The 24,124-nt window shown below is 37.4% G+C and overlaps 1 long non-coding RNA gene across 1 annotated transcript; it reads left to right on the top strand.

Annotated features, from left to right (window-relative positions):
- Nucleotides 1-2,070: 2,070 nt before the first annotated feature.
- LOC103100017 (uncharacterized) lies at nucleotides 2,071-14,497 on the top strand. The gene is made up of 3 exons (XR_457543.2): nucleotides 2,071-2,433; nucleotides 8,736-8,841; nucleotides 13,838-14,497. It is a non-coding gene; the product is annotated as an uncharacterized LOC103100017 (long non-coding RNA).
- Nucleotides 14,498-24,124: the final 9,627 nt, after the last annotated feature.

The raw sequence follows: 24,124 nt of genomic DNA, 5'->3' as shown, positions 1-24,124 counted from the left end.
TCTTAGCTACCTTGTTAATTTTGTGCTCTTAAGCTTTTTTTTTTTTAATTAGAGATCAGACCTTCTTTCCTATCATTATTCATTCTCAAATTATTATTCTCATTGATTTTATCTCTTTGACTTAGAAAAAGTTGGGTAGTGGTAGTCAGAAGTATAAAGTGAGATTTTGGGGGCCTGAAGGCCAGCATAATTTACTTGGATGTCCCAGTGTTGGCCATTCTGTCTCTCTATATCTCCCTCTCCCCATTTCTGACCTTTCTCTTTCCACTCTCTATTTCTGTTTCTTTCTCTCAGAAACATTTTCCTTGAACACTTAATCACAATGTGAAAGTTCTAGATTCTTCCTGTCTGATTCAATTCTGGAAATTGAGGCAAACAATTCTCGGTAGGAAGTCATTCTGCCATGCCCTTCTGGCTGGTCTGCAATTTCTCTAGGTTCTTTCTGCTTTAGCATCAAGTCATGGTATTGTGTGGATTCTAGTACAATCATATGTGTGGGGTTTGTTCCTTATTTGAACCAATGAGTGATTGTAAAACAAAAAAAGGGGAGCTAGTTTTTTCTCAGATCATTTTTTTTCTCTCTCTGTAGAATGAAAGCTGCCCCAGCTTTGAAACATTTACCAGTTCTAAGAGAGATAATAACTTCCCTCTTCACTGGCTAGGCAGTCACGAAAAGGAAATGCATGTTTTTAATCAGTTCTGAATGGGACCCATGATGTAGCTTGGATTTCACTTTAATCCATCATTGAATCAAGGTGAAGGGAAAGGGGATCACAGTCTCACAAAGAGAGTAGAGTTAATTAAATTTTCCATTTCTTCTTTAAGACTTGGGGCTTCATTTTTTCCTGTTGACTCTCAGATGGACCCTCTGAGCCATAACTGTGCATTCCTATATATTATATGCCTTTGTAGAGACAAAATGGTGTCATGGAAAGGGCCTTGGACTTGGGCTTAGAAATACCCGTGTTTGACTCCTGGCTTTGCCTTTTAGTAGTTATGTGAGCAAGGCAAGTCATTTCACCTCTTTGAGATTCAGTTTCTTCATCTGTAAAGTGGAGATAATGATACATTATTGTGCCTCTCACAAAGTTCTTAGGAAGATGTTTTACAACCCATAGAGCAGTGGTGTTAAATTTAAAAAGAAATCGGTCCTTGAGGGCAGCATTTTCACTTAAAAAATCACAAATTAACATTATCTATGTTGTATTATATTTTTTATTTATTTTGTTAAACATTTCCCAATTATATTTTTAATCTAATTTGGCTACCACTCCTTAGCTCTGCCTGCCCTGTTCCAGTAAGTTTAACATCTGTGCTATAAAGCATTATAGCAAAAGGAAGCTCAGAAATATAGGTGAAACAGCTAAATTAAAAAAAAAATTCTACTTTGGGTGAGATGACCAGCTTTATGGAGGTGTAGCATCCACTAGTGACACAGATTGATACAATTACAGCATGGTTACCAAAGAACCACAAGACCCAGGTTCTTGGTCTATAACATTTACAAAAGAGAGTTGATTTGCAGCATACCTCATGAAATGCTTTGGGGATAGGCTCTGACAAGTATACATACTCATAGAGCGTGTATAGAACCAAGTCTGGGCTCAGGCCACTTTGGATGGCACACAGGATCTAACTCTGGCTCAAGCACACATGACTAGAGGTTTCTGGTTGACCCTACAGTCTCCATGATAGACAGAAGGACATATCTCAAAGATGATGAAGGACTGAGCCAGGAAGAGGTACCCATTCTATAGAATTTAAGAAAAGTCACTTGTTTTCTCTTCCCATAAACACACACACACACACACACACACACACACACACACACAACAACCCTCTTACCTACTCTCTTGGAATCAATATTAAGTATTGGTTCTAAAACAATAGAGTGGTGAGGGCTAGGCAGTTAAGATTAGATGACTTACCCAGAGTCACACAGTTAAGAAGTGTCTGAGATCAGTTCTGAACCCAGGACTCCCATCTCCAGGCCTGGCTTGAACAACCTAGCTGCTCCCTCTTCCCTTTTGTTGAATATATTGGCACATTCTTCAGTCTTCCAGCTGAGAGGAATCATCTCTCCTCCCTACTCCAGCCATGCTAATAAGAGCCTGGGGAGAACCCAAGACTGAATCTCAAGTCTCTAGCTGCCTTTTATGATTCATATTTCCTTTCCAGGGCACCAGAAACTCAAGGGTGATCCTGGGATTGCTGTTCCTAACTTTAGTAGCAACCTTGTGAATGGGAGAAGTTGAGAGCTCCTTGCCCCAGGTGCTGGTGATGCAGAAAGAGGTGAAATCTACAAAACTTTTCAGAAGGGAAGGAGACCATCACTAGAAAGGTATTACAGAAAAAAACACCAAAGCAACTCTAGCCACAAGATGGGCTTATCATCAGACCTGGATCTGTGAATTACACAGATAATACAGAATGGTAAATAACTATAAAATAACTCACGTCTTTTGAGTAACTTGTATATATTCTATATCTTTTTATTGGCTCCTTTGAGTCCTTTGCAATTGTTAATAGTTAGGGTATTTTATATAATATTTATTGATATCTTTTTTATATCAACAGAATTTCACTTAGTATTCCTTCCTTCTTACTTTCTAGAGAGGCTCTGATATAATAAACAGTATTTAGAAGAAATATTTTAAAATGAGTAAAACTGTTCAATACATCTAAAAAGTATAAAAATATATGCAATATAGCACACCTGTGGACCTTCCCGCCTCTGCAAAGAAGTGGGGCGAGGGTGTCTTCTCAAATCTCTTTTTTTGGAACAATGCTCATTCTTTGTAATTTGAAAGCATTCACTTGTAGTGTGTGGGAATAGCACTTTTTCTTGGCTCTGATTACTTCACTTTGCAACAGAGATAATAAATCTTCCATTCTTCTCTTTATCATAATCATAATTTCCTACAGCATAGTAATATTTCATTACATACATGTATCTCAGTGTATTTAGCCATTACTCAATCAAAATTTTGTTTCTAATTATTTGTTAACATGAAAGGTGCTGCTACAAATATTTTGGTTTATATAGGAACCTTATTTTTATCAATGACCTCCTTATGATATATCCCTGGTAGTGGAATCTCTGTATCAATGGACATTTTAGTCACTTCCTTTGCATAATTTTAAATTGCTTTCCAAAATGGTTATACTGATTCACAGCTTCAATAACAATACACTAGGGTGTTTATCTTCACATAAATCCTTCAATATTGATTATTCCCATCTTTTGTTATATTTGCAAAGTTGCTGGGATGAGATAAAACCTCAAAGTTATTTTGATTTGGTTTTCTCTTATTATTTATTGAATATTCATTCATATGGCTATTAATAGCTTATAATTCCTCTGAGAGCAGTTTGCTCATCTCGTTTGATCTTTTATCTATATAAAGCATCAGGTCTAGAGTCAGGAAACGCTGAGTTTGAATCCAGCCTCAGACACTTACTAGCTGTATAACCTAGATAAAGTCACTTGCACCCTATTTGCCTTAGTTTCCTTATCTATAAAATGGAGATAATTATAGCCCCCACCTACCAGGATTGTTTTGAGAATCAAACGAGATAATAATTATAAAGCATAGTGTGCTTGGCACATAGTAAGTGCTATATCAATATTGGCTAATATATATGTGTATAAAATATTTCTATATGCACATACTACAAGAAGGGAATTTGTATTTTATTTGCCCAATTGTGAATCTTTAGTGTCCATGGCTGAAAAGCTTCGAGATAATCTCCTGGACACTCCTTTAGACAACTCAGATTTAGTTTTATTCACTAATGATTCTTCTTTCATTAGGGACGGGAGCTGCCATAGTCACAGAATTTGCCACTCTGGTCAGCTTCACTGCCCTCAAATATAAGTACTCAAGGTGCAGATAGCCTGTATAATTTCCAAAGATAAAAAGGCAACAATTTACACAGACCCTAGATATGCATTTGGAATATGTCATGCAGTGAATATGCTATGACTCCAAAGGGGCTTTTTATCCTCTTCTGAAAATTGTATCACAAATGCAGAAATCATTAATGAAGTTATTTCTGCTCTCCAGCTACCTGTCCTAGCTGTAGTTTATTGCTCTGCCCATACTTGGTGGAACTAACCCTATCTCTATAGGGAACCACCAGGTAGATACTGCGGCAAAGCTTGTTGCCTTAGAAGGACCTGAATTGATTTTAACTTTGGCAACTAGTAATGAATCAAATTTATCCCTCTCTTATAATGAACAGTAAGTGAAAAAGTGGAAACAAAAGTTAAAAGAAAAACAGATCAATTGGGTATAGGTGTCATCTGAAACCTTGGAACTTTTTATCACCAAATATGCTTATCTTTTCACAAGAATGGTCACTTTGGCACCCAGGGCATTTTAGTCTCTGTTAAGAAAGTATGGATAGCCCCTGGTATGACTACTATAGCCTCTAAAGTGTGTGCAGCCTATCCCTCCTGTCAAGCCTATAACTAATGTGCTTTCTGTAGCAAAACTTTTGGTGGGCATCCTCTAGCTTACACACTTTTTTTATAATTTACAAATCAATTTTATTACTATGGCCTAAGGCTGGGCTTTATACATTTTGCCTAGTCATCATGAATCAGCTGACCAGATGACTGGAAGCATTTCCTAGTGCCTGAGCTATAGTGGCTTTTGTTGCCAAAGAGATTATTCCTTGTTTTGGCCTGCCAGCACAAATCGATTCAGAGGAACTCATTTTACCAGATTTATTTGTCTCGGATTTATTTGTGTTTGGGGATCACTCCCAAATTCCATGCACTTTATCATCCCTAGAGCTCAGGCCAAGCTGAGAGAATGAATAGAGACCTTAAGACTATGATGGGAAAATTGTTCACTGAGACTCACTTAAAATGGCCTGAAGTTCTACCTCTAATTCCATTTTATCTTTGAAGCAGGCCCAAGGGACATCTACACATCTTACTATTTGATATACTTTTTGGACATCCCCCCATACAGGATAAGCCTTTTTCTGCTGCATACACATCATTACTAGGGGGGAGACTTCTATTGCTTCGAATATACAGGACTTACAAATCAAATTTCAAGAACTCCATGAATCTGGAGCTATAGTACAAGCAGGACCTCTAGACTTCTCACTCCATTACCTTCACCAGGAGACAAGGTTTACATAAAGAACTTCCAGTGCATTGGAGGAACTTAGCATGCCTAGGAAGGTCCATTTCAAGTACTATTAACCACTCTAATAGCTAGTAAATTGGAGAAAAAGATTTACAGATTCATTGCTCACATATAAAATGGTACCTTTTATTGACACTGATTAACTGTATCCTGTTATTAATTGTCTTTACTTGTACATACCTCCCATGACTGGATGGGAGTAGTCCATAGACAAATTGGACACTGTTTTGACTGACACAGTGAATTCCTGAATATTTTTATTGTTGCTTTTCTCTTGTTTGCATGGAATCATTATTGGTGTTTTTATTTTAAAGGATAATTTTATGATATCTATTAGCCCTAATATGAATGCATAACCAAAAGCTTTAGACTAAAGAAACCTGCCATTTATTTTAAATATTATGGGACTTTTATTAAAATTGTGTCAAGTTCCCAGATTGCTGTAATTTCCCTGTAGAAAGGGCAATGTTTTATACACTTTTAGTAGGAGAATCCTTAGAGATGTATGTTTTTTATTTGAAATGATTCATTGGGGATACTAGACATATTAATCTCCCAAGACCCTCAGTTGAGAATATTTCAACATTCTCATCTCCCAATAGAATCTTGGGGGGGGGGTGGTTGAGAAGGGAATTTGTAGAGATTTAGACTTCCCTTCCATTTGTTTTGAATTTGGGTCAATCCACAACCAGGAAATTGATCCCACAGGCACTTGCCCCACTGGGTGGTGCCAGGCTAATTGAGGAATTGTGATTGGTTTCTGAGGAGTGATGTAAGAGAGCTAGTGGGTATAGTAAGGATTTATATTAAGGGTTAATTACAATTTTTGGTGACCACCCTTCTAACCATTACACCAGATATGTTCATTGTTTGTGTATCTTGAATACAATATCCTTATTTAAGAAACTTGACAGAAAGAATTTTGATTCCCAAGAATTTTATGCATCTTGAAGGTTTTTTAATTTTTAATTTTAATAACAAAGTTCCACATAAGTTTTCCAAAATCATATGATCCATATTATTTTCTTCCCCTCCCTTCTTCCATCCCTGCTCCCAGAGCTGGCTGATGAGTAATTCAATTTGGGTTATACATGTATTATCATACAAAACATTTCCATATTATTCATTTTTGTAAGTGAATAATCTTATAGAACTCAAACCCCAAAGCATATACCCAAATAAACAAGTGATATCATATGTTTTCATTTGCATTTCTATTGCCCTAGTTCCTTCTCTTGAAGTTCATAGCATTCTTTTTCATAAATGCTCAGAATTGTCCTGGATCATTATATTGCTGTTAGTAGCAAAGTCCATTACATTTGATCATCACACAGCATTTCAGTTGTTGAGTATAATGTTCTCCTGGTTCTGCTTATTTCACTCTACATCAGTTCACATAGGTCTTTCTAGCTCTTTCTGGAATCATCTTGTTCATCCTTCCTTATTGCACAACAGTATTCCATCACCATCATATACCACAATTTGGCCATTGAAGAATATCCTTTCAGTTTGCAACTCTTTGCCACCACAAAAAGTACAGCTATAAATATTTTTATAAAAATGGACCCTTTCCCATTTATATCTTGCAGTTATTTTGAATGGTATTTCCTTTTCTATTATTGCTCTTGAATTTTATTGAATTAATATATAGAAACGTTGTTGATTTTTGTAGGTTTGTTTTGTAGCCTACAATCTTACTGAAGCTATTAACTATCTTAATTATTATCTTTACTGTTTTCCTAGAATTTTCTAAATAAACTATCATGTTAAAAGCCCAAATGAATAATTTTATTTCCTCTTTATCTATCTCTACATTTTTAATTTCTTTTTTCTTGTTTTATTTCTAATTACTAGCATTTCTGGAACTCTATCAACTAATAATAGACATTCGTGCTTTTTGCTTGTATTTATTGGAAAGTATAGTTTATGCTTTACACATTTATTGGGGTGGAAGGCTATTATGTTTATGAATTTCTTTTGTGTTGAAGAAAATAAATAGAAACCCTAAGCATTATCTACTTTACATATTAAGTACCTTTCTAGGAGGGACTCTGTTCATCTCTTTTGGAAAGACCTTAGGCATGAGTCAACATAAGTTTTATTTAAGATATTTTTCCTGGGGCTCTAGGGAAGTCATAATAAGTCAGAGTTTGAAAAAAAGTGATATTCTCTTTAAGGTCAAATTCTTCCCTGCACTGTCTGCCTAGATTTCCAGAGTCAAAATGAGAGGCAGTGATTTCTGCCTTTCTCCCTTTGAACCCTCACTCATCCCTAAGATCTTATATTAATTGGTTATTCCCTATAGGCTTATGCTTATGAAAAATGAGAGATGATACAAAGATTTATATGAATGTTAAAGGTCAAGACAATGGTTGTAAATTCCTTCTTTGTTCTTAGAAATAAATTTGTATGCACATGTAATAGGAAACTGGAAACAGTGTCTGATAGCAGATAACCATCTCCAAAATCCTTATCCTGATCAACTACCTTGGGAACTGCCCTAACTTGATGATAGAATATGATAGAATGGTAATTGATAAATTAGACCTACTAGACTGTGGAAAAAGAAAGACAGAAGCTATATTTCCAAAGCAGGTACAAAGTAGGTATGATTCCAGAAAGTAAGGAATAGGGAAACCTAGCACCCATTGCTGGCTGCTGCCTTGAAAATTATATTGGGGGTACAGAACAAATATTATCTAGTAGGGACATGAAACATAATCATGGAACAAAATCTGGATTTGCTGACACAGTTTGGTAAAGGCTTATGATTCCTCATATACTTCTGTTTTCCCTGGTTTACCTTGGGAGAACTTTTATGTTTATTCTCCAAATCTCCATTTCTTTTAAAATAATATTTTATTTCCCCAATCATATGTAATAAGAGTTTTTAACATATTTCCCAAAATGATAAAATACAAATTACCTCCTTTCTCTACCTTCCCCCTTCCCTGAGATGATAAGTAATTTGATCTGGGTTACATGTATGATCATGCAAACTACATTTCTATATTGGCCCATTTGGGATAGAATACTCATATAAAACCAAAACCCCAAATCTCCATTTCTAAGAGTTTGCTTTCTTTCCTCCTCTCTCTTTCTCTTTTTCTCTTTCACAGATTTCCTAAGATGAACGTACTTAGATATTTATTTGATTTTCTATATTTTAAATTATAGAAACAAAACAGAGGAAAGGCAGTAGGAATAGGACACCTAGGAGAGAAAGAAAATGGGTTTCACAACTGTGATGTTCTCCAGGGTTTAATTTGGGGGGCGGGACTTTTTGGAGAAGGGAGACAAAATGTGGACCCAGATTTTTCTAGGCCAATGGTTTTTGAACTTGTTGGTCTCATGACCCTTTTATGAACTTAAAAATTATTGAGGATCCCTCAAGAGTTTATGCCTTATGTGGGTTATATCAATCAACATTTACTGTATTCAAAATTAAAACATCTTACTATTATTAATGAAAATAGTTTTGATCCTTCCCAGGGGTACCCAGACTGTACTGTGTTTTAGGCAGTCAAATCATATTTGGTGGAGGCTATGATTGGTGTGTTTTCTCTTCAGTTTGAAAGGAAAATCAAACTATATCCAAGGTACAGAGCTAAAGGAGTTGACGTGAGAGAAAGTCATATCCAAAGGGAGAAAGAGAGATATGGTGCTATCTACAAAGGTAAGGCCATCTTTCCTAATGACTAGCATGACTAGCCATGGCAACAAAATGATGATCCAGTGCTAAATGCTTGGCACTTGACTTGAAATAGATTTTTCCACTGGATACAACTTTCAAATGCTTCTTGACATGAATTATGAGTGTCATACCATATGGTGGCTAATGTTTGGGAAAGAATGTTGCAATAATTACTGTCTTAATTCTCTTCTGTTCTATCTCTGTGTCTAGTCCAGTGACCTCTAGTCTATCTCCTAGAGATGTTCAGTAGGAATGAGAGATAGTTTTACCCCAGGCAATTGAGGTGGCCACCTATATGATATTGTTTTACAGACTTCCACCCATCCTTCAATATTCCTTATATTCCTTAAATGCCACATAGCATATACTCATCTAAGTTTGGTTTAGTCCTCCTTAAAATATCATAAAATATAACTCCCTTGAGCCTAGGCCAAGATGGTGGAATAGAGGCAAGCAAACCAGTCAAACTCACCCAACATTTACCTCCAAATAACTTAAAAATAACACCTTAAATCAAATTCTGGAATAGAAGAATAAACAAAAGTTTGGGGTAAGAATTTATCTAGCATAAGACAATTTAGGAGATGGAAGTGATGTGAGAGAAACACATCCAAATTTGTAGCAGGATGTCACCCCAAGAATGGGAAACTCAAACTCCGTTCAATACAGAAATAAGAAAAGAATTTTATTTGAAGTAATGGTGGGTTTTCATGGAATAGTGTAGAGTCTAATCAGGTAGTCTTAGGGCCAAAGATAAGTCCAGGTGCTAGTAGAATATCCTCTTTGGAGCTTGATAGCATGGAATAGCAGCTCTGCTGTAGAGTAGCAGTGGAGTGGAGCTAGGAGTGGAGCTACCACACCCTGTTGGCAAATTTATTGGGGTTTAGTAGCTTAGCATCTCCCTTTCCAAACTCAGGTGGAGGTATATTTTGGGATTTGTTGCCATAGGGAATAAGGAGTTTGCACAAGATTGGGGGATTCTTCTGGAATGCCAGAGTTCCTAATACACAGATTCCATGTTCCTCCATTGTCCATCTTGTCATCATTTGTCAGGGAGAGATCTTGCTGTCCTTCCAGAGTGGGAACATGGAGGGGATGAGATAAATTGGAGGACCAGTGTAGGTAATTAATTATTTCTAAGAACAATATAAGCAAATAATAAAATAAATAAGATACAAAGCTAATACCTAGTATAGAATGTTACAGATTCAGTACGAGTGGATAATTGAACAAGCTACAATTTGTGCTTGACTAATACTGGAACTAAAGTTTTTGCAGTTGATGTTTAACTAATGCCAACTAGTGAGAAATGTAAGATTTCAGATTTCCTATTCTTCCTATTATTACATTCCTATTACTTCCCCTTATAGCCCATATCAGGAGAGATCTATGACACCAGGATTGGGACTAACCTGAAGCACACATAGTAGCAACACCAGTGGTGGTCAGTAGCTACAAAACCTATAGGAGCTATCAAGCCAGAGAAGGGAAGGATGAGTCAGAAAGATATCATATCTAAGATATCTTTATCTGGGCACTGGGTATAGAACCTGGCATTGTTTGATGACTCTGTTGCCCATAGATGTGCTGAGTCACAGTTCTAAGGTAGAGAGTAGCTCTTGCTGCCCGTCACAGGGGAGTCAAAGTTCCAAAGCAGAGAGGAGCACTAGTACTTATAACTGTGGAGGAGCAGAGATTCTTCCTTGGTAAGGACTAGAGCTCAGACCAGGAGAACAGTGACCACACCTATCATCAGATCATACTACCTTAGAAAAGCTGAAAACACATAGACCCCAAGACTAACTCTGAAAATAGCAGCAAAAAAAAATAATAATAATCTGAAGCTTGATACAATGTCTCCCCACTCCTAGGTTAACAGAGCCAAAATTTTTTTTCTTCTTTTAAAATTAAGTTTATTTATTTAGGATATTTTCCCATGGTTACATGATTCATGTTCTTTCCCTACCCCCCTCCAATAGCCAACAAGCAATTCCACTGAGTTTAAGGCCTATTTCCATATTATTAATATTTGAGTTAGAATGATCATTTAGAATCTACATACTCAATCATATCCCCATAGAACCATGTGATCAAGCAAATGTTTTTCTTCTATTTTCAACAGAGCCAAATTTTAACATAAAATTCAAAGTAAAAAAAAATAGACTGGGAAAAAATGAAAAAACAAACAAACACCTGACCACAAAAATCGATTATGACAGGAAAATCTATTCACAAATGTATTGTGACAGGAAAGACAAAGACATGAAATCAGAAGACAACAACATGAAAATAGCTATAAGTGTGTGTGTGGGGGGACTTCAAATTGGATACAAGCTTAATAAGAATTCCTGGAAGAGTTAATAAAATGATAAAAGTGATAGAGGAAAGATTGGGAAAAGAAAATAGAATGATATTGGAAAATTCTGAAGAGAAAATTAATAGATTAGTAAAAAAGGAACAAAAAAATACTGAATAAAATAATACATTAAAAAGAAAAATAATAAATAGAACAAGAATTACAAAAATTATCTGAAGAAAATAAATTCTTAAAAGGCAGAACTGGTCAAATAAAAAAGAGGAGCAAAACCTTAATGATAAAAATAAATCCTTAAAAATTAGAATTTAGCAAGTGTAAGCTAATGACTCCATGAAGCATCAAGAAACAAAAATCAAAGTCAAAGACTGGGAAAAAATGTGAAATGTCTCATTGGAAAAATAGCTGACCAAATGTATCAAAGAGAGATAATTCAAGAAGTACTGGACAACCTGAAAGCCACTATCAAAAAAGAGCCTACACATTATTTTTCCAGAAGGAAAGGAAAATTACCCCAATATTTTAGATCCAAAGAGTAAAACTGAAATGAAAGAACCCACCAATCACCTCCAAAATGGGACCCCAAAAGAAAAACTCTCAGTAATATTATAGTCAAATTCTAGGACACCCAGGTCAAGGAGAAAATATTGCAAGCAACCAAAAAGAAATCATTCAAATATCATGGATTCACAGTCAAGATCAAACAAGATTTAGAGGCTTCCACATTAATCTATTCCTGATGAAAAGACCAGAACTGAATAGAAATTTTGACATTCAGACAAGACTCAAGGGAAATATAAAAAAGTAAACATGAAAGAGAAATCATAAGTAATTCAATAAGGTTAAGTTATTTACATTCCTATATGGGAAGATGATACATGTAACTACTAATAATATTGTCATTATTGGGGTAGTTACAAGAAGTCTACATAGACAGAAGGCACAGGTGTGAATTGATTATGCTAGATTGATCTAAAATTAATATGAAGGGGTAAGAAAGAGGGATGCACTGGGAGAAGGAGAATAGGAGGGGAAAATGGGGGGAAATCCCACATAGAAGAGGAATGCAAGGAGGAGCTTTTACAATGAAAGGGGGAATGGTGGGAAGGGGGTGTTAGGCAACTCTTCAAACTCACCCTCATTGAAACTTGTTCAAAAAGGAAAATATATATACCCTCAACTGAGTATAGAAATCTATCTTGCTCAATAGGAAGTAAGAAGAAAAGAGGGGGGAAAATTGAAGGAGAGGGAATAAAACACAGGGAATATTGAGGAGACAATGATCAGAAGTAAAATAGACCTTTGAGGGGAGGGGAAAAGAGAGTGAGGAAGAGAGGGAAAAAGGAAGGGAAGAAGGAATTAAAAAGGGAAAGGAAGAAAGGAGAGAAGGAGATAGGGAGGAAGGGAAGAGGGAAGAATGATGGAAGGAGGAAAAAAGGAAGGAAGGAAGGAAGCATTTATTAAGCATTTATTTTCAAGACACTTGCTGAGAATTGTGGATTCAAAAACACAAGTAGGAAATTACCTGCCCTTAAGGAGCTTAATTTCTAATAGTGAGACCACATATATAGAAGAAAGGGGACCTAGGAAGGAAGTTTTGGCCTGGGAAATCACAAGGCTTGTGGAGCTATAAGCAAGTTAATTATCATGTCCTTAACAAGTATGGCATTAATTAGGTTAGTGTTTCTAATATTAAAGTAAGGGAGTAGAGGGAGTTTCCTGTGGTATCCCAGGGCAGATGGCCCATTAGATTTCCTAATGGATAAATGGAATGTGCATCATGTTACATATAGTGGACCCAGCTACATATAATGAGTTGGGCCATTTCCCTCTCATTCACCCAGTAATTGGGAAGTCTTAGCCCTAAGGATACAAAGCTGAGTGGATTAATTACTCCAAAGTAAGGGAATAGAGGAGGTGATCTCTGTTAGATCTATGTCGGCAGATTCCTGGTAGGGAGAAAGGGAAAACATGAGGACAGATGTCAAGATACCTGTGCTAGGTAGGTAGGTCTGGTGGTTTGCTTGTAGAATGTAACCAAGCAGCTAGGTGGTCCAATGGGTCATGCTGGACTTGGAATCAGGAAGACCTAAGTTAGAATCCTATATAATTCATTTACTAGCTATTGTGATCCTTGGCATTCTCACCTAAATTCTCTCAGGATTAGTTTCTTTTTCTGTAAAATGGGGAAAACTTAACAAGGTTGTTAAGTCTCAAAGGAGATAGTAAGCACTTTGCATACCTTAAAACACTATAAAAATATAATAATAATTGTCATTATTATTATTTGTGTAGCTGTGCCTCAGAGGGTCAGACAAAGTAAGGAAGAAGTAAGTTGTTGTTTTTTTAATGAATTTGCTTCTCATGATTTTTCTCTTTTTCTATTTGTTGATCTTATTGAGTGTCCCAGCTAGCTGACTTCTTGAGAAGGGAAAGAGAGAATATCTCTCTCTTCTCCCCAACAGCAATCATGATTGCTCATTAATGGCAGTGACAGCATGTGTTTGTCTAAGTGAGCCAGAGAGGGGATATCAAAGCCCTCCCTGGCTTTTCTGCTCTTTGTTTCTTCCCTTGTATAAATTACTCTATTGTTGGTTACATTTTAAATGTGTAATCCACTTGTAATCCACTAAATTAGTCATTTTCTTCCTTCTTCCTATTCAGACTGAATACAGTTCCTGGGTCTAATGTTTCTAGCCTTGTTGGCAACCTTATGAGTTCAAGAGGAAGAGATCCCTGCTATAGAAGATGATTATTGCCAGGAAAACCCATGATTTGTATGAAAAGCATGTTTTGTAAGACTTGTGACAACTCTATGACAACAAGCAAGTCAGAAATGGGAGAAATGTTTGTTAAATAGTCCTACAAATTGTTCAACATTTTGATGTTTTAAATATCAATACCCTTGCATAATGTAATAGAAATGTTGGGTTATTCTCTAATATCTGATAATGTGTTTTTATAAATCCTTTGTGTTTTAAGCATTTCTTTAGTGTTGGAAGAAATGAATAGCAGAGCTATTTGTACAATGAATTTCTTTATAAAAATGATCCTGCTAATTATTTTTGGGAAGAACACAGGCATTAGTCAAACCTAAGATTTACTTAAGACATTTTCCCCCCAGACACTATAGTCAGGGGATGATGAGCCAGAGACTCTGAAAATAGCTTGATCTCCTTGCTTTGGGAAAAACTCCACTAGAACATCGATAGGTGCCCAGAGGTGCCCAGAGCTGGGACTCCCTGTGAGTCTTGAAATTTCTCAGACTTGTGAATGTTAAAAAAAAATCCCCATTGGGGAATTCTCTATTGGAACAATTCCCTACTGGGACATTCCCCCTTTGGAAAGTGAGAACTCTACTTAGATCAGAAATGAGAAGACCTCTACTCCACCCCTACTTAAGACTGCTTTAGAGGAGAAAACTCCTTGCTGAAACAATGAAAAAGTACTTAAACCCATACTTAAGCCATGCCTATTTTTAGAATTAATACAATAGGGTGCTAAGTACCTATAAAGGTCAGGCAACTTGTGAATTTACAAGGAGCAAAGAGGTGAAAACTTATTCAGAAGTTTTTTTGGTTCAAACTTACTAAAGTCGACTCAGCTGTGAATTCAGAATGGGCTGTCCTTTGAAAACGTCTACTGTGATTGTTAGATGGAAGAACTTAGGGGAGGTGACATAGGAGAAAACCCCCTATATAAGAAAAAGGAATCTCTTGAGAAGGAAGAGCTCTTGAGAGACAGGCTCTAAGGAGAGTCTCTTGAGAAGAGGCTCTTGAGAGACAATCTCTAAGGAGGTCTCTCAAGGGAGGCTGACTCTGGCTGGAACTCCCTCTGGGGAGACTCTGTCCCCCTGAATCTTTGATTGAACAGATCTTATGGTGAGTGATTAAAGACTGACTGATCTCTCTATTAAAACTCAGGTCTAGGGGGGCAGCTGGGTAGCTCAGTGGATTGAGACCCAGGCCTAGAGATGAGAAGTCCTAGGTTCAAATCTGGCCTCAGACACTTCCTAGCTGTGTGGCCCTGGGCAAGTCACTTGACCCCCATTGCCTAGCCCTTACCACGCTTCTGCCTTGGAGCCAATACACAGTATTGACTCCAAGACAGAAGGTAAGGGTTAAAAAAAAAACAAAAAAAAACTCAGGTCTAGGCCATGTTGGCTTAAGGCCCTTCATACTTATTCCTTTCTTACTCTTTCTCTCTTTCTTAAATTCCTCATTATATTATTAATTAAAGTCTCTATAAAACCCAGTTGACTTGGGTATATTGATAATTGGGAATATTTCCCTGGCAACCACCTTATATTTGATTTTAAACAAGACACTGTAGTGAAAACATATATTCTGCGGTCACAATTTACTTACCCACTCTTATATCTATCACAATTTAAGTCTTCCACTATTTTAATCACTACAGTTTAAGACCTCAACCATATTAACTCTTACAATTTATGGCATCCACTCTTTTAAATGCTACATCCCTCATGGGGAGAGAGTATCCTTTGCCCTATCCTGAATAGTTGTGCATGCATCATGTCTGATGCTCATTATCAACACTGGGAATATAACCCTGCCCTGAGGCCCACTCCCATTACTTTGGTTTGGCAAACCAAACAAACTTCCCAGAACCATGAAAGAAATAATCAATCTCTTTTACTCTCAGCAACCATCCCACTTGAGCCCTTTTAATCCAGGAATCTGCCAAAAAAAGGAGCTGCGATAGGAGAAAATACAGCCTGTCTGTGAAGTCTGTCTTCATACCACAAATGCAAAGCTATACAAGATAGTATCTCCTAAACTGGTAGGATGGGAATTGGCCTCCATATACCAGACCCTTCAAATGGAGAAAAAAGGGATGAGGAATTTGAGGACTCCTTTCAGAAAATGGCAGCCTTTGTGACTGCTTTGCTTTCTGACACTTGGGGTTTATAAGATGGGTATAAAGCCGCCCCCAAAACCCAAAATCCTATCCTGGAAATAAAGTGAATTCCTTCTAAATGGGAGTAATAACTCAAACTACCTACCTCGGGTTTCCTCTGAGGAAACATATCATTCTCTATATCTGAAGTGTTGACAATGATATTATTGTTACCAAGTCCTGGGGAAGAGATGATTAACGGTGAGTGGCTTAAGAGGACATCCACTGAGTCTTTGGAACATTTAGGACTCTTGCTAGAAATGTTGGAATTAAAATTTGGGGGACTATTAAGTCTTTCTGCACACCCTCTGCCAGCTATCTCTCATTCAATTGTCCATCCAAGAGAACAGTGAGCTACTTTTAAGTAGTGCCTCAGGTGATGACTTTGTAATTCCCTTCTGTAAAATGTTTTCCTATTGTTACTAATTAACGCTATTTCCTCCTACTAAATGAAATGCATCTTCTTGGAATTTGTGCACTGCAGATATTTATAGGCTATTTTCATTCTTACTTGATATATTATTGCCTCCCTCCAAGCTTGAACATAAGAGAATGGAACTTCCTGCTTAGTCATGATGAAATGCTCAGGTTTAGAGTTGTTGGGATTTTTTTAAGTCGTCTGTCAAAAACAGGAGGGTTAAAAGAGGTTGGCTTAGAGGTACTGGGGGAGGATTCTAGATTTTCCAAAAATGGTTTCAGACTATTGTATGCCTTTGGGGAGCAAACATGCAAAATTTACAAAGTTTCTCAAGGAGGAAAGAAATACAATTGGTATGTCTGTAAGAATTAGTCATTCTGTATGTGTGGTAGGCTTTACAGACCCAATGAAGTAGGACTCAGTTATCTGAACTTCTAGTGAGTTGGTGCCAATAGGATTTATGGATTCATTTTAATTAAGAGTGAAACTTTAAATGGAATATTATTGGGGATCGTCACTCATAGAGAAGAAAAGTACAGGGCACAGTGGTGAGAAACATTGAACTGAAGAGAGAGTGAACTATTTGACTTCAGTTACAAAGCCTACCTCATTAACTGGTAAACAAAAGATCTATTTTTCCTAGAATGTAGAGTTGGGGTTTTTTTGGCCTAAATCATGATTTCAAATGACATGAAAGCTTACAAGTACCTAATGTAACCCAGCCTTTGAACATGCCTAGTTTTCCTAAGAGCCCACTGCATCCCTACTATGTGAGATGGAGTGGCTTTTGTAATTGGCAGCCTGCATCTTTACAAGGTTCTTTGCACACTCTTCAGCTGTACTCCTAGCTGTTTCCCCACAGAACTGAACTGGTGAAAAGGGAGGGACTCTCCTTCCCTTGTTTATCTCTTTTATCCTGGTTCTGAGAAATGAGCCTGGGGTTATTTTTTTCTGTTCTGTGTTTGTCCTCAGTTTCAGGTGCCAGAAGTTGCCTTCACCTGATAGGCCATCAGATCCAGAGTTTAGAGCCATGGAAGCTTTGGAGCCAGGATTTCAGGCACAGTGGTGCAACCAACAGCAGCTTTCTCTGCACATAAACCTTGAGAAGACAGGGGATCTGGGACTTGAGTGAGCTCCAGGGACCATTGGGACTTGGATTTTGCTCTATGGGAACTGAGCTGAACTGTGAACCTAATCCCCTTCTCCTCCCTAGAAACTAAGGGGGTGCAGAGGAAGAAGGAGGACTATGCCTCCCATGTATTGGGCAAAACTTGTTTGTATATTTATGCCATCAGAAATGAAGTGACTTGCCCAAAGTTCTGAGTTGGGACTTTTTGATTCTAAGTCCTGGTTCTTTCTATGAATTGCACCAATTTCTATGAATTGCCTTCTTTCTGCTTATTTAGACAAAGAAGTTTTGAAGTTAAATTGAGGAAAGGACTGGAATTGTCAGGGAGAATTCATGTATCTCTAGAGCCCCAAAAGAGAAAAGAGAGGAAGGAAGAAAGGCTGCTCTTCCTTGATGCCATGTCCTTCATCCTTTCCATCTGATTAGGTTATATTTTATTCCAAAGCATCTAGAATGCCTCACTGTCAGTTCTGTCTGGCTAGGTTACAGGATCCAAAAGAAATGCTGAAGTCATAAGCCTGTCTCACAAAACCAAGATAATTAACATTCTTTTATTCTCGTTTAGAGAGGAAACCACATAGGCTATAAATATTCAAGATCTTTAGGACATGGAATATAGTAGATAAGGTGGTGAATGAAGGCCATCTCTTCTTCTTTTTTTTAAATTTTATTTGGTCAATTTCAAACATTATTCCTTGGTTATAAAAATCATATTCTATTCCTCCCTTCCCTCCCCCCCCCTTCCCAGTGTCAACATGCAATTCCACTGGGTATTACATGTGTCCTTGATCAGAACCTATTTCCATGCTGTTGATGTTTGCACTAAGGTGATCATTTAGAGTCTACATCCCTAGTCATATCCCCTTCGACCCATGTAATCAAGCAGTTGTTTTTCTTCTGTGTTTCTACTCCCACAGTTTTTCCTCTGAATGTGGATGGTGTTCTTTCTCATAGATCCCTCCAAGTTGTTCAGGATCACTGCATTGACACTAATGGAGAAGTCCATTACATTCAATTGTACCACAGTGTATCAGTATCTGTGTACAATGTTCTCCTAGTTCTGCTCCTTTCACTCTGTATCACTTCCTGGAGGTTATTCCAGTCCCCATGGAATTAGTCCACTTTATTATTCCTTTCAGGACAATAGTATTCTATCAACAACATATACCACAATTTATTCAGCCATTCCCCAATTGAAGGGCATCCCCTCATTTTCCATTTGTTTTTGCCACCACAAAGAGTGGAGCTATGAATATTCTTGTACAAGTCTTTTTCCTTATTATCTCTTTGGGGTACAAACCCAGCAGTGCTATGGCTGGATCAAAGGGCAGACAGTCTTTCAGTGCCCTTTGGGCATAGTTCCAAATTGCCCTCCAGAATGGTTGAATCAATTCACAACTCCACTAGCAATGCATTAACATACCGACTTTTGTTGCTGTCATGTTAGCCAATCTGCTAGTTGTGAGGTGATAACTCAGAGTTGTTTTGATTTGCATTTCTCTGATTATAAGAGATTTAGAACACTTTTTCATGTGCTTATTAATAGTTTTGATTTCTTTGACTGAAAATTGTCTATTCATGTCCCTTGCCCATTTGTCAATTAGAGAATGGCTTGATTTTTTGTACAATTGGCTTAGCTCTTTACACATTTGAGTAGTTAGACCTTTGACAGAGGTTTTTGTTATGAAGATTGTTTCCCAATTTGTTGCTTCCCTTCTAATTTTCGTTGAATTGGTTTTTTTTGTACAAAACTGTTTTAATTTAACGTAATCAAAATCCTTGATTTTACATCTTGTGATTTTTTTCTAGCTCTTGCTTGGTTTTAAAGTCTCCCCTTTCCCAAAGATCTGACATGTATACTATTCTGTGTTCACCTAATTTAGTTATAGTTTCCTTCTTTATATTCAAATCATTCACCCATTCTGAGTTTATCTTGGTATAGGTTGTGATATGTTGATCCAAACCTAATCTGGATTTTGGTCCCAAAAGCTGGGATCTTTGGGCTTATCATAGACTGTCTTGCTGAGGTCACTTACTTGGGTGTTTTTCAACATGTGTATGCTGTAAATTTTACATATAAGTGGTATACTTAATAAATGGTGAATGATACTAAGATCTGCCTGAAAGCATTGCTACAAAGAACACCAAGAGTGAGTGGTGGCTCTCTCTCAATGTCAATAATAGCTGCATCTCTGATGATTCTTTCCCTTATCTCTTGAATCTTGAGGTGTCAAAGGTCACAGACCTCAAGCAGTCAGGGTTAAAGGACCTGGTCAGGCACATGAACCAGTTCCTAACTCTAATGGGAAAAGGATAGAAATAGGATAATATTTAAGAGAAGTGGAAGGCTGTCTTTAAGGCATATACTAGTAACTCAGGGGGAAGGATTTTAGCAGGCAGAAGGCAGGGGAGGAACAGTGTGGAAGTGACAACTGCTGGGGTAGTGACTTCCTGTAGGAGGTTGGTGGTTTCCTGTTCAAAAGAGTGGAGGAATAGCAGGCTTGTCAAAGTTCATCTACCTCAACCTGACTATGGAGAAGGAGTAAACCCCTAAGTCATCTTGGAGGTACTCTATTTGACTGGGAAAGATCTAGAAAAGGATCTGGCCATACCTGCTGTGTTTTCCAGAAAGGTTTTATTTAAAAATCCTGTCAGATCAATTTTGAGGTTTTACCTAAGGGGTCAGACACCCTGGGGGTGAACTTAGCCATTTGAGATCAATCATAATGGTTTCAGGAGACAACTGTTGAACTAAATGTAACCAACTACTGAGGGACCTAGATAGGCAGCTTAGGCAGCTTTGGGGAACACCTAGATAGAAATCAGGAGCTGGTAAGTTAGCTGGAAGACCAGAAGGCTCCCTCTTGTGAGGGACATAGAGGATTGTAGAAAACTAGCTAGATCCCTTAGAGTTAGGGACCCCTTGTTCTGATCCTCAGTTTGTATCCCCTCTTATAATAAAAAGAGATGCTGTTTTTTAATATATTGATTGTCTACAAGGTGTTTGCGCAACTGGCCTAGTGATAGAAAGTGATTTTGTTTCACTCTCACTAACCGAGTATTCTCGGAGATCACTGTTGGGTATTAAGGGGAACCCCTAAGTGGAAAGTCCTCTAGCCACTCTGGGTCTGTGTCTCCCCTTTATATCTTTTGTTTTTAATAAATGATGTGATGAATAGGTCAAGGGAAAGAGGCTTGGCCTAGAGAAAAATGAACCCTCATTTTCAGAGGGGATACCTTCAACAATATAGACTGTAGTGCCAGATGGGCACATGCCAGCGATTCTATCAGGCACATACACAGACCGACATGGGTTGTCTTAAGCCCTCATTGTTAGCTCCTGTGTACCTTGGGACAATCAGAGATGCTTTTATACAAACTCTATGCCTTATTAGCTTTAAGGCATATTTTCTTCTCTTTTACTTACTATGATGGCCATCCTAATATGAAGCCACACTGTGAGTACAACATCCAAAGGATGCAACCAACTTTAGTCTAGATAATAGTTTCTTCTAATGACATTGGCCTCCTTCTTTTCCTCACAGAAGACAGTCATGTCCTGACTCCAAGCATTTTCAATTTTGGCAGGTGAATAATATATGAATATATATTATATATATGTATATATATGAATAATACTTGCCTGTACCTATCTCACATGGGCATTTTGTGAGGGAAGTGTCTAGTAAACTTTAAGATATTATAAAAATGTGATCTATTAATCTGTTATGGAGGGAAGGAATGTTGGAAAGAGAGGTCCATTATTTCCCTATTTATTCAGCATCTATAAATAGTGGTATGTCAGTAACCAGAGGCATATCCCACAATCTCTAGATCAATCAGTCAGGAAGCATTTATAACCTACTACTTGTCACATATCATGCTAAGTATTAGGGACACATAGAAAGATAAAAGATAGTTTTTGCTCTCAAGGAGTCTAGAGTCCAATCAGGGAGAGGACATGCAACAACTGTATACAAACAAGCTATGTAAGTTGGATAAATAAAAAAAATAATAAGTAGAAGTGAGACATTAGAGTTAAGGGGGATAAGGAAAGATTGTATATAAGATGGGATTTTAGCTGGGAATTAAAGGAAGCCAGGGAAGCTAGGGGTCAGAGATGAGGAAGAGTGCATTCCAGAGATAGACAGATGTAGAAATTAATGTTCACAAAGAAGTTGGGTTGTCTATAGTCACAAAATTGTTACATGTAAGAGTTGTGAATAAAACCCAGGCCTGCTGCTTCTCAGTGCAAGGCCCTTTCTATTATATTATTCTGTTTCTACCCCAATGATGCATTTAGCACATTAAACATGAAGGATACAATCAGAAAGGGATAGTAGTAAAAGAGAAATTATTCTGCTTATTTCCAATGAATCATTACTGATTTCACTTTTTATGCTGTAATAAATCACATTAGTATGCTGCCTTTCCTAGCCCCTCCCTCCCACCTCACCACTCAAACAGATAAAGACCTGAAGCATCTCAGCACAGAGAAATTACCATTTAGGTAAGAAGAAGGTAATGGCCATGGAGCACAAAATACCTGGAAAACAACACCAGGAGAGAGGTGTTCCCCCTCACTGGAGATCTTCAGGTGAAGGCATTGTGATTGCTTGTCAGCTGTCAAATACAATTTCCCTACCTCTATGCTTTTCTTTAAGTTGTTCTCCAGTGCCTGGAATATACTCCCTTCTCAAGTCTGCCTTGTGTCCTTTAAATCTGAAGAACTACTTCCAAGCTTTTAGTGTGCTCCTCCCTCCTCCCTGTTGGTGTCTTCCATTCATCCTCATATTTATTTGTATATATCTTATATTGCCTTTTCCCTTGGAGAATGTAAGATATTGATGAGTAGGACTTATTTTGCTTTTGCCTTTGTATTTTCAAACCCTATTCAATAAAAATTTATTAAGTATCTATTATGTGCCAGGCACTGTTCTAGGCACTAGAGGAAAGAAAGAAGGAAAGAAAGAAGGAAAGAAGGAAAGAAAGAAGGAAAGAAGGAAAGAAGGAAAGAAGGAAAGAAGGAAAGAAAGAAAGAAGGAAAGAAGGAAAGAAGGAAAGAAGGAAAGAAGGAAAGAAGGAAAGAAGGAAAGAAGGAAAGAAGGAAAGAAGGAAAGAAGGAAAGAAAGAAAGAAAGAAAGAAAGAAAGAAAGAAAGAAAGAAAGAAAGAAAGAAAGAAAGAAAGAAAGAAAGAAAGAAAGAAAGAAAGAAAGAAAGAAAGAAAGAAAGAAAGAAAGAAAGAAAGAAAGAAAGAAAGAAAGAGAAAGAAAGGGCAATTTCTTTAGGGAGCTCACAATGTGAAATATCCCATTTTGTACATAGGTGCTTAACAAATGCTTATCAAATAAATGATAGAGAGGGAAGATGAGTGGGATGGCTTCTAAAGCTTCACAATTCCATGATTCTGACAGAACCTAGTATTACTCACTTGTTTAATATCTTGTTTAAATGATGCCTCTCTATAGATGGACCTTAGGCAGGTCATTTAGTTTTTTCATTTATAAAATGAGAGTTAGAAATGACTTCTGATTTGTCTTCCAGCTCTAGAACTGTGATCTTTTGATTTCTGTCTCTGACTTTTCAAAGGAGGAAATATAGATGTGAAAGTCATCTATTATTGAAATTAGGTGATATTAAAAAAAAGAAATTAATGACCATTTTTATAAAAGAATCCAAACTATTACCAATTTCAAAGAACTCACAGGAGCTCATGAACAGTTCTAGAATATACACGAAGTACTCAGAAGACCCAAACAGTTATTTGCCTCCATTCGGTTCTATATTATCCACATAACTCACAAATCCAGATTTCATCATTAGTATCTTCCTGGCAATGGTTACCTTTTCTTCTAAAAAGTTTTGCAGAAATCACCACTTTTCTGGGTCATCAGTACCTGGACCCCAGGAGCTCTCAACTTCTCCTATTCATAAGGTTGCTACCAAATTTAGAAACATCCATCTTAGGATCATTTTTCAGTTGCTGGTGCTCAGGAAAGGAAATACACATTAGAAGAGGCAGCTAGAGACTTGAGATGCAGTCTTAGGCTTCCCCAGACAAACATATATTCTCATTAGCATGGGTGAACAGCTGCCTTAATTGCCAGGGTTGGGGTAGAGTAGGAAGGAGAGAGAGATTTCTCCCAGCTAAAAGACTAAGGAGTGGGCCAATGGGCTTAAAATAAAGTGGAAGAGAAAGGAAGAAACTCCTTTTAAATTCTATAGAGTAGATGGCTCTTCTTGGCTCAGTCATTTAATTGGTGAAGGACTGAAGGGTCACTCCCAGAGGGAGGTGGGTGCAGTATAAGAATAAGAAGCCAGGCCTCCTGATTGCTAGTCCAGGGTTCTGTCTCCCACACTAGAATCAGCCTCTTCCATTACCCTTAATATCTTTTTGTCTTCATTTCTCTCCTTCTTCTGCATGATAACACAAGGGTACATTTGATGCAGTCAAAGAGCAGAAAATTCTATTAAATATGCCAAC

This window comes from Monodelphis domestica, chromosome 1, assembly GCF_027887165.1.
Source record: "Monodelphis domestica isolate mMonDom1 chromosome 1, mMonDom1.pri, whole genome shotgun sequence".
Taxonomy (NCBI): domain Eukaryota; kingdom Metazoa; phylum Chordata; class Mammalia; order Didelphimorphia; family Didelphidae; genus Monodelphis; species Monodelphis domestica.
This window is presented reverse-complemented; position numbering and strand designations above follow the sequence as displayed.